An 11,358-nucleotide genomic window follows, 5' to 3' on the forward strand; every position below is an offset into this window, starting at 1 on the left:
GCAATGGCGCGATCTCGGCTCACCGCAACCTCCGCCTCCTGGGTTCAGGCAATTCTCCTGCCTCAGCCTCCTGAGTAGCTGGGATTACAGGCACACACCACCATGCCCAGCTAATTTTTTGTATTTTTTAGTAGAGACGGGGTTTCACCATGTTGACCAGGATGGTCTCGATCTCTTGACCTCATGATCCACCCGCCTCGGCCTCCCAAAGTGCTAGGATTACAGGCTTGAGCCACCGCGCCCGGCCAAAATTTGAATTTTTATATGCATAATAAAACACAAGGAACAGATTGAAAGGTACACATGCTGTCTTGATAATGGTTGTCTCTGACGAGGGAAGATGGAAAGTAGAATTTGGAAGGGCTACCAAAGAGATTTCCAGTTTATTATTGATGACTTTTCCCTTTATTAAAAAAAAAAAAAAAAAAAAAAAACTAGCTGGTGGGTTTAACAGTGTTTGTTCCTGCAAACACTTTGTGCTTTTCTGAGGTTTTTTTCCCCAAAACTTGTGTACACACACACATATTTACACATGTAACTTTTTTTTTTTTTTTGAAATGGAGTCTCACTCTGTCATCCAGACTGGAGCGCAGTGGTGCCATGTTGGCTCACTGCGACCTCTGCCTCCCGGGTTCAAGTGATTCTCCTGCCTCAGCCTCCCGAGTAAATGGGATTACAGGCGCCTGACACCAAGCCCAGATCATTTGTGTGTACTTAATTTTTTAAAAAAACTGACCATGCACGTGTTTGTATGGTCATAATTTCTTTTTTAAAAAAATTAGGCCAGGCGCTGTGGCTCATGCCTGTAATGACAGCATTTTGGGAGGCTGAGACAGGGGGATCACCAGGTCAGGAGTTCAAGACAAGCCTGGCCAACATCGTAACATCCCATCTCTACTACAAATATAAAAAGTAGCCAGGCGTGTTGGTGCATGCCTGTAATCCCAGCTACTTGGGAGGCTGAGGCAGGATAATCACTTGAACCCGAAAGCGAAAGTCACATTAAGCCAAGATCACCCCACTGCACTCCAGCCTAGGTGACAGAGCAAGACTCTGTATCAAAAAAAAAAAAAAAAAAATTAAGGGCCGGGTGCAGTGGCTTATGCCTGTAGTCCCGGCACTTTGGAAGACCAAGGCGGATAGATCACCTGAGGTCAAGAGTTCAAGACCAGCCTGGCCAACAAGGTGAAACCCTGTCTCTACTAAAAATACAAAAAAAATTAGCCAGTAGTAGTGGCAGGTGCCTGTAGTCCCAGCTACTCAGGAGGCTAAGGCAGGGAATCTCTCAAACCCAGGAGGCAGAGGTTGCAGTGAGCTGAGATCGAGCCAGTGCACTCCAGCCTGTGCAACAGAGCAAGACTCCATTTCAAAAAAAAAAAAAAAAAAAAAGTGGGGAAATATTTCTGTGTCAAAACAAATTTAGATCTACCATATGTCACTGTCTTTAGGACATTAAAGCATCTGCACTGTGGCTACTGATTTCTCATGGAAGTCGTCACCCAATTCATACCTGGTCTTTATTTATTTATTTTTATTTATTTTTTTTTTTGAGACGGAGTTTCACTCTTGTTACCCAGACTGGAGTGCAATGGTGCGATCTCAGCTCACCGCAACCTCCGCCTCCTGGGTTCAGGCAATTCTCCTGCCTCAGCCTCCTGAGTAGCTGGGATTACAGGCACGCGCCACCATGCCCAGCTAATTTTTTGTAGTTTTAGTAGAGACGGGGTTTCACCGTGTTGACCAGGATGGTCTCGATCTCTTGACCTCGTGATCCACCCGCCTCGGCCTCCCAAAGTGCTGGGATTACAGGCGTGAGCCACCGCGCCCGGCCATACCTGGTCTTTAAACCTCATTGAACAACATGGTGGGCCCCAACTGTCAGAATTTCAGAGCCTTGGAAATTTCTCCCACTCTGTGCCCAGGCCTCCTTCATGCCCTGCCTTGGGCACAAAGAAAAGCACTTGCTTCCCCTCAGAGTGGGCAGGACTTCCCATCCCTCTTCCCATTGTCCTCCCAGGGTTCATGGCCACCACACCTGCTTAAACTTGAATCACTGTTAACATTTACGAAACATTTTTATGAGACATCCACCTTAACAACTTCCAGCGAAATCACTGGGGGGCCGTGGGGAGTGGGGTGGACTTCTGGCTCCCTTTTCCCCACTCCAGGGCTGCTCATTTCAAGTCCGATCTGTACGGTTCCATTTCTGTTTTTATGCATCGGCATAAACATTTCTTGCAGCTCATAAACGCCTTGGCCATTTTACCAGTGTCGTGAAGGATGTTTATGACCCAAATATGAAAACTTTGTGAGAATTAACACTTAGGCAAACCAGGTGTGTTATTTTTGGAAAGAAATACCTTCTCAAAAAGACCCCAAAGCAGGCAGGGGCTACATGAGAAAATACAGCCGTGTTGGCACACCAACGTTTAAAACCCTACAGATAGTCTGTGATTGAAACTCTGCTGTTGCTCAGTCACAGGGCGGTCCTGCAGTCCTAAGTAGTTATCAGCTTCCTGTTTGAGTGTTTTTATAGCATTATTATGTTGCAAAGTGAATGAGGCAAAATAAAATAGGAAAAAAGATGCTGGACCAGGAGGTTAATAAAAATCCGTGTTGTCACTCGCCAGCCTCCCTGTACAGCTTCTTTTTCCATGACCCTCTGAGTCGCTTTGTATTGACAGATGCCATTTGCTCATTTACGATGTGATAATAAAAACCTTCAGCCTTGTTCAATGTTATTCTTTTCCTCCCCTGACAGGAGGGAACCAAATGGCTTGTAGTCCCCTCAGCAGGCATTTTTTCATTAAAGATAATAACCTTGCAATGAACAACATTTAAAAGACATTTCAGGAAAGTAGCAGAATTTGGTCAGGGAGAGAAAGCTCTAGGGCGACACACTAACCAGTCAGAGAGACCCAGAAATAGTTAGATCTGTAAAGTGACCCAGATTTCACCCAATTAAAAAATAGTTAAGTAAGCATGGATGAACGCTTGCCAAGTATGAGCCTGAATTGTCGACAGTCTGTGCAGTGAAAATCAAACGTAAGGCTCTGCTCATTTTTGCAATCGTGTTGTTTGCATAAAAGAAGACATTTAAGCAATAACTGCCTGATATCAACTTGTATTTAATCCTATAGAATCTTCTACCAAAATATTTCCCTGAATTTCTGAAATTAATTTGTTTCTGGTATTTGACTCTGAAGATAATTTTAAATGAAGCCTGAAGGCTTCATAGCTTATTATTCCAAAAAGTGACACTTCACACAGCTTTATTGATGGCAATCGTTTTAAAAATTCATGGTTTTCTGATCGGGCATGTGCTCACGCATGTAATCCCAACACTGTGGGAGGTCAAGGTGAGCAGACTGCCTGAGCCCAGGTGTAGGAGACCAGCCTGGGCAACACGGTGAAACGCCATCTCTACTAAAATACACACACACAAAAAAAAAAATTGGCTGGGCATAGTGGCATGTGCCTGTAGTCCCAGCTACTCGGGAGGCTGAAGCACAAGAATTACTTGAACCCAGGAGGCGGAGATTGCAGTGAGCCGAGATCGTGCCACTGCACTCCGGCATGGGCAACAGAGTGAGACTCTGTCTCAAAAAAATTAAAAAATTAATTGTACCCACTAGTTTCAAACAAAGCCATATTAGACAGTTGTGACTCAGATTGCTCCATTTCTGTAAGTGCCATAAACCATACATTCGAGTTGTTGGCAGTCAGCAGATGTCTTTTGAAAGAACATAGACAGATTGATGTGTTTTAACGTTAACTCTCTAGAGTCTAGACAGAAATTCCTTTATAACCACCAGTTTTTGTGTATCCTCCCTGAAATGTTCCATATACAAATAAACCTATATATTAAATCAGGCACATCCTTGCTTGAGAAGCGCAAATGTGATCAACAGTATTCAACATATTCTGTCATTTGTTGTTGTTGTTTTTTTAACTGAACCATAAATACAAACATTTCAGTACGTATAGATCAACTTCAACCTTTTTTTATTGTTCATTTCTAATACTTAGCTGTAATATATAATGGCAAAGAGTATTCAGAACTTACTGTGCCAGCCTTGCTCTAAATGCTGTCTGTGCATTAACTAGTTCAGTCATCATCGTTCTATAGATGGGGATACCGAAGAACTAATAAGTCAGCTAATTAATGACGGACGTATTAATGGACAGTTTCCAGTTTTCTTTTTTCTTTCTTTTCTTTTTTTTTTTTTGAGACAGAGTCTCGCTCTATTGCCCAGGCTAGAGTGGAGTGGCCCGTTCTTGGCTCACTGTAGCCTCTGCCTCCTGGGCTCCAGTGATTCTTCTGCCTCAGCCTCCGAGGTATCTGGGATTGCAGGTGTGCATCACCATGCTTGGCTAATATTTGTATTTTTTTTTTTTATAGGCGTCAGCCACTGTACCTGGCCCATTTTCTATCAATGCAGTAATGACTGTCTCTGTACACTATTTTTTTTTTTTAAGGTGGAGTCTCACTCTGTCGCCAGGCTGGAGTGCAGTGACACAATCTCAGCTCACTGCAACCTCCACCTCCTGGGTTCAAGCGATTCTCCTGCCTCAGCCTCCCGAGTAGCTGGGATTACAGGCACTGGCCACCATACCCAGCTAATTCTTGTATTTTTTTTTTTTAGTAGAGACGGTGTTTCACCATGTTGGTCAGGCTGGTCTCGAACTTCTAACCTTGTGATCCACCCACCTTGGCCTCCCAAAGTTCTAGGATTACAGGCATGAGCCACCATGCCCGGCCAAGTCATTCTTTTTTAACAGACTTGTTGGATAGACGGATGGATGGATGGATGGATGGACGGACGGACGGATGGATTCATGGATGGACATTCAGACGGACTGTCAGATAGCTAGAATTCATTTATTTCCTTTTTCTTTTTTTGAGATGGGACCTCGCTCTGTTGCCCAGGCTGGAGTGCAGTGGCACAATCTTGGCTCACAACAACCTCTGCCTCCCAGGTTCAAGCAATTCCTCTGCCTCAGCCTTCTGAGTAGCTGGGACTACAGGTACGTGCCACCATGCCCAGCTAACTTTTGTATTTTTAGTAGAGATGGAGGTTTCACCATGTTGGCCAGGCTGGTCTCGAACTCCTGACCTTGTGATCAGCCTGCCTCAGCCTCCCAAAATTCTGGGATTACAGGCATGAGCCACCGCGCCCGGCCTTCGAATTCATTTTCTAAGTGTCCTTAAGTTAATAGCTTTTCATGCTAGCTGTTCTTCCCATCACCACCAAATGTAGAAGCTGGCCTCAGAGACTGAGATCATTTTTCCAAAAATCATGGAAAAGCTATTTGCTGGACACAAATCTCAGCTTCTTCCTTTCATCTCCACTTAGTTATCAGTTCCCCAAACTTCTAAAAATCAGTTGTTGTTGTTGTTTTTGTCATAAAACTCATCCTGAGAAGTAACGCACACACCAAATGGTGAGTTCCAGCAATGACCTCCTGGGTGCAACAAGACTTCCTCGGTTTTAGGCAGGAGTCACTCCCCAGAAAAAACACTCAGGCATCAACATTCCTGGTTCCGTTTCTCCCTTTGCAGTGAGTACACAGCAAAGGCAAACGGCTTTTACTTCAAAAAAGCAGATCCATCTGCCTCCAAACTCACAGTTCAACGCTCATAAAATCTAATCGTGAGCAAGGCGGCACTGAGTGTCTGCACACCTTCATACTCAGCGAGACAGGAACGCATTTCAGCAATTCCTGGTGGCTCGTAGGCAGCCCTGTCATCTGTGAGCTGAAGATCAAAGACTCAACCTCAGGAAGGGAAATGAGGGGAATTAGTGTCCCGCCAGGAGCCTCTCGCCCCACAGTAAGGACGGTGGGTCTTCTTATGATCACCAGCTATTTGGGTCTTAATTTGGGGTTTCATTAAGGGAATATCCACACTTGAATAAGGGGAATGAAGTTTCCTGTTTCTTTTGAAGCCCAGCTGTTAGAGTGAACTGTGATTCAGAACTGTCCATATTTGCAAAGCCCAGAGCTGGGTCCCTGGCACACAATAAACCCATCGTAGCTTTGGCCATGTTTGTTTTGTTTTGTTTTTGTTTTTGAGACGAGTCTTGCTCTGTCGCCTAGGCTAGAGTGCAGTGATGCGATCCTGGCTCATTACAACCTCCACCTCCCAGGTTCAGTCAGTTCTTTGCCTCAGCCTCTCAAGTAGCTGGGACTGCAGGTGTCCACCATCACACCCAGCTAATTTTTTTGTATTTTTAGTAGAGACGGGGGTCTCACCATCTTGACCAGGCTGGTCTTTAACTCCTGACTTCGTGATCCACCCGCCCCAGCCTCCCACAGTATTGGATTACAGGTGTGAGCCACAACACCCGGCCTATGATTTTTATCATTAACATAACTTGATGGCAAAATTATCCACATGGTTCAAATAAAAAAGAGCGATCTTGTCCTGCTTTTATGGAGTGCTCTAGAAATTTCTAGAATGGAGTCTGGCACATAGAGGAGCTCAAAATCTTTCTTGTGCAAATGACTCAGAGCTTTCCTGGATGATTTAGCATCCCCATGAGAAGCTGGCCAAGGCTCACAGAGCTTATGTCATCTCCCTGATGTGGGATTTGAACCCAGTCTCTGGAGGGTTGCCCTGCCTTTATACTTTTCTCCACAAGTAAGCGTACGTGGCTGAGCCATTGAATTAACTGAGGTTTTTGTCTCTTCTAGTGCAGCCAGTATATGAAAGAGATAATTCTGCAAATATCAGCTGTAGCCAAGCTTAGCCTGGTTGGAAACTCACAGACTTTGGGGCCCCACAGACTTGAGCTTAATCCCCAACCCTGACACTGTAGCTGTGTGATCCTGGGAAAATCAGTTTACTTCTCTGAGCCTCATGCCCTCCGTATGCAAAGTGGATATAATGACATACACATTTCAGGATCCTTATGAAGCTAAATAATATCTATAAAGAATTTACATTCCATGGGATGTGGGGACACAGCTGTCTTTATCGGCTATCAAAGGAGCCAGTGGAGTAGACAGAATAGCGGCCCCGTAGAGATTGTGCACATCCTAATCCCTGGCAACTATAAATATATTGTATTATGTAGGCCGGGCACGGTGGCTCACTCACTTTGAGAGGCCGTGGCAGGTGGGTCACAAAGTCAGAAGTTCAAGACCAGCCTGGCCAAGATGGTGAAACCCCGTCTCTACTAAAAATATAAAAATTAGCTGGACATAGTGTTGGGCGCCTATAATTCCAGCTACTGGGGAGGCTGAGGCAGCGAATTGCTTGAAGCCAGGAGGCAGAGTTCACAGTGAGTCGAGATTGAACCACTGCACTTCAGCTTGGGCGACAGAGCATGACTTCATCTCAAAAAAAAAAAAAAAAGTTATATTACGTGGTAAAGGGAAATTAAGGAAGCAAACAGAATTAGGACTGTGAATTAGCTGACCTTAAAATGTAGAGTTTATCATGGATGGTCGGAGCAGGTCCAGTGTAATCACAAGAGCCCTGTCAGTACAAAAAGGCAGCAGCAGAGTGGGAGATTGTTGTCTGTTTTTTCTCTGCTGTATCTCTGGTACTTAGAACTAAGTGTGGCACATAGTTGATGCTCAATAAATATTTGTGGCGTGAACCACTGACTGACTGAATGAATGAATGAATGCACAGTTAACTCAGATCATTTCTGTGACCATTTTAGAAACTAAATTTGCCAGGCGTGTTGGCACACACCTGTCATCCCAGCACTTCGGGAGGCTGAGGCAGAAGGATCACTTGAGCCCAGGAGTTTGAGACCAGCCTGGGCAGCATGGCGAAACCCTGTCTCTACAAAAAATACAAAAATTAGCCGAGCGTGGTGGCATGCACCTGTAGTATCAGCTACTTGAGAGGCTGATGTGGGAAGATTGCTTGAGCCTGGGAGATCAAGCCTGCAGTGAGCTATGATTGTAGTCTTAAAAAAAAAAAAGAAAAGAAAAGAAACAATTTTGGGTTAGGCAAACCAGGAAATTTTGTGTTTAAATTGAATTTTTATTTATTTATTTATTTACTTACTTACTTACTTACTTATTTATTTAAGTCGGGGTTTCACCATGGTGGTCAGGTCTTGAACTCCTGACCTCAGGTAATCTGCCCACCTTGGCCTCCAAAGTGCTTGGATTACAGGTGTGAGCCACCACACCCGGCCAAATTAAATTTTTAAAAACAAAGCCAGGTGCAGTGGCTCACACCTGTAATCCCAGCACTTTGGGAGGCCGAGGCAGGTGTATCACCTGAGGTCAGGTGTTCAAAACCAGCCTGATGAACATGGAGAAACTCCATCTCTACTAAAAATACAAAATTAGCTGGGTACCGTGGTGCATGCCTGTAATCCCAGCTACCCAGGAGGCTGAGGCAGGAGAATCACTTGAACCCGGGATGTAGAGGTTGCAGTGAGCCGAGATCTCACCATTGCACTCCAGCCTAGGCAAGAAGAGTGAAACTCCGTCTCAGAAAAAAAAAAAAAATTATTGCGGTATAATTTGCATACCATAAAATTCACCCATTTTTGTGCACAGGTCAATGATTTTTTAAGCATATGCACTGAATTATGCAATTAGTTTCATAACTCAGTTTTGGAAACATTTTCATCATCCTCATAAAGTTCCCTCATTCCTGTCATTCCTGTTCCCACCCGCAGCCCCTGGCAACCGTTAATCCACTTTCTGTCTTTATGGATTTGCCTTTTCAGCCAGGCGTGGTGGATTATGCCTATAATCCCAGCACTTTGGGAGACCAAAGTAGACTGATTTTTGAACCTAGGAGTTCTAGACCAGCCGGGGCAACAGAGTGAAACCCTATCTCTACAAAAAATAGGAAAATTAGCCGGGCGTAGTGGCACACACCTGTCCTCCCAGCTACTGGGGCGGGCAGGCAGGGAAGGCTGAGGTGGGAGGCGTGCTGGAGCTTGAGAGGTTCAGCCTGCAGTGAGCTGTGATCGTACCACTGCACTCCAGTTTGGGCGACAGAATGAGACCCTGTCTTAAAAAAAAAAAAAAAAATTTGCCTTTTCTGGGCATTTCATAGAATAGCAGATCTGAAATATGATTAATGGCAGTGATGAGGCATTCTGATCGCTACACGTCTTCCCGTGGAGGGCTCTACGTCATGGGAAGGCGAGAAAGGTGCAGTGAGCATCTCCCCTTAAGGCCAAGGCGCAGAGACTGTGGGCGGGGACGGCTTACCCTGAAGACACCCAGTTCTCAAAACTGGGTTTTGTAAAAGTCTATGTGGTCAACATAGATGGAGTTAGCAACATGTATCCAAGTCTTTGTTAGGTTAGATGTGTCTTTTCCTTCTTATTTCCTTCCTCCCCTCCTTCCTTTTCTTCCTTACTTTTTTTGTTTGTTTGTTTGTTTTGAGTTAGAGTCTTGCTCTGTCATCCAGGCTGTGCAGTGACTCAGTCTCGGCTCACTGCAACCTCCACCTCCCGGGTTCAAGCAACTCTCCTGCCTCAGCTTCACAAGTAGCTGGGACTACCACCACACACCCAGCTAATTTTTGTATTTTTCAGTAGAGACAGGATCCAGGCTGATCTCGAACCCCTGACCTCAGTGATCCGTCCACCTCGGTCTCCCAGCGTGCTGAGATTGCAGGAGCGAGCCACGACACCGGCCTTCTTCCTTCCTTTCTTTCTCCCTTCTTTTTTTCCTCCTTCCCTCCTTTCTTCCTCTTCCCATCCCTCTCTCCTCCATCACTTCCTTCTTCCCTTCCTCATTTCTTCCTTCCTTCCCTCCTCCATGTCTTCCCTCCTTCCTTTTTTTTTTTTTTTTTTTTTAGGGAGGGGGGCTCTTTTTTTTTACCCTGGAGTGCAATGGCGCGATCTCAGCTCACCGCAACCTCCGCCTCCTGGGTTCAGGCAATTCTCCTGCCTCAGCCTCCTGAGTAGCTGGGATTACAGGCACATGCCACCATGCCCAGCTAATTTTTTGTATTTTTAGTAGAGACGGGGTTTCACTATGTTGGCCAGGATGGTCTCGATCTCTTGACCTCGTGATCCACCCGCCTCGGCCTCCCAAAGTGCTGGGATTACAGGCTTGAGCCACCGCGCCTGGCCCCCTCCTTCCTTCTAACTCCCCTGAGGACCCACTATGCTCCAAACCCCAGAGGGGGAAGGGAGGTAACCCAGGCTCTCAGGGCACCCCCTGCTGTCCTCTCCCTGCAGGCCCCCACCTCCCACAATCCTGCCCCACCCTCTCTCTGGCTAGCACTGCCGTCTTCCAGATCTGGGCATCATTATCACTTTATCAGAAGACCCCCACTTCCCTCGCTTCCCCTTGTCACCTCACTGCCTCTTTTTTTTTTTTTTTTTTTTTTTTTGAGATGGAGTCTCACTCTCACTCTGTCACCTAGACTGGAATGAAGTGACATGATCTCAGCTCACTGCAACCTCCACCTCCTGGGTTTAAGCAGTTCTCTGCCTCAGCCTCCTGAGTAGCTAGGATTACAGGCACCCACCACCATGCCCAGCTAATTTTTGTATTTTTAGTAGAGACGGGGTTTCACCATTTTGGCCATACTGGTCTTGAACTCCTGACTTCATGATCCACCCACCTCAGCCTCCTAAAGTGCTGGGATTACAGGCATGAGTCACTGCCCCCAGCCATCTCACCACCTTTTACTGATCACTTGGTTAAGTCTTTAACTGTCTTGCTCCTACATGGGACTGTAGGCACCATGGGGTTGGGATCAGGCTAGCCTGTCTCCTTCACCATCAGATCCCAGAAAACTGGCTGAAGTCTTTGCACAAAGTTAAGTGTCCCAGTAAGTTTTTTGCTTTTTGGGTGTTTTGTTTGTTTGTTTTTTGAGACAAAGTCTCTCTCTGTCACGTAGGCTGGAGGGCAGTGGCTCCATCTCTGCTCAGTGCAACCTCTGCCTCCTGGGTTCAAGAGATTCTCCTGCCTCAGCCTCCCCAGTAGCTGGAATTACAGGCGTGTGCCACCATACCAGGCTAATTTTTGTATCTTTAGCAGAGATGGAGTTTCACCATGTCGGCCAGGCTGGTCTCAAACTCCTGACCTCAGGTGATTCCCCCCACCTCAGCCTCCCAAAGTGCTGGGATTACAGGCATGAGCCACCGCGCCCGGCCCCAATAAGTATTTGTTGAATGAATTAATGCTGGAATGAATTAATTAATGCTGGAATGAATGAATTGAATTACAGTCCCATATTCCACCAAATAATTAATTTGACTTTCTTGACGTTTCTCCTGATTTCCCCACTCCCTGCCATTACTCACTTCCTGAATTCACCAGAGCTGTATCTGCTTCCTGTTGCTTTTGTCACAAATTACCACAAAGGGGTGACCATAAATTTATTATCTTACCAGTTCTGAAGATCGAAAGTCC

Source organism: Sapajus apella, unplaced genomic scaffold (genome assembly GCF_009761245.1).
Source record: "Sapajus apella isolate SASKATOON/1434 unplaced genomic scaffold, GSC_monkey_1.0 scaffold92, whole genome shotgun sequence".
Classification (NCBI taxonomy): domain Eukaryota; kingdom Metazoa; phylum Chordata; class Mammalia; order Primates; family Cebidae; genus Sapajus; species Sapajus apella.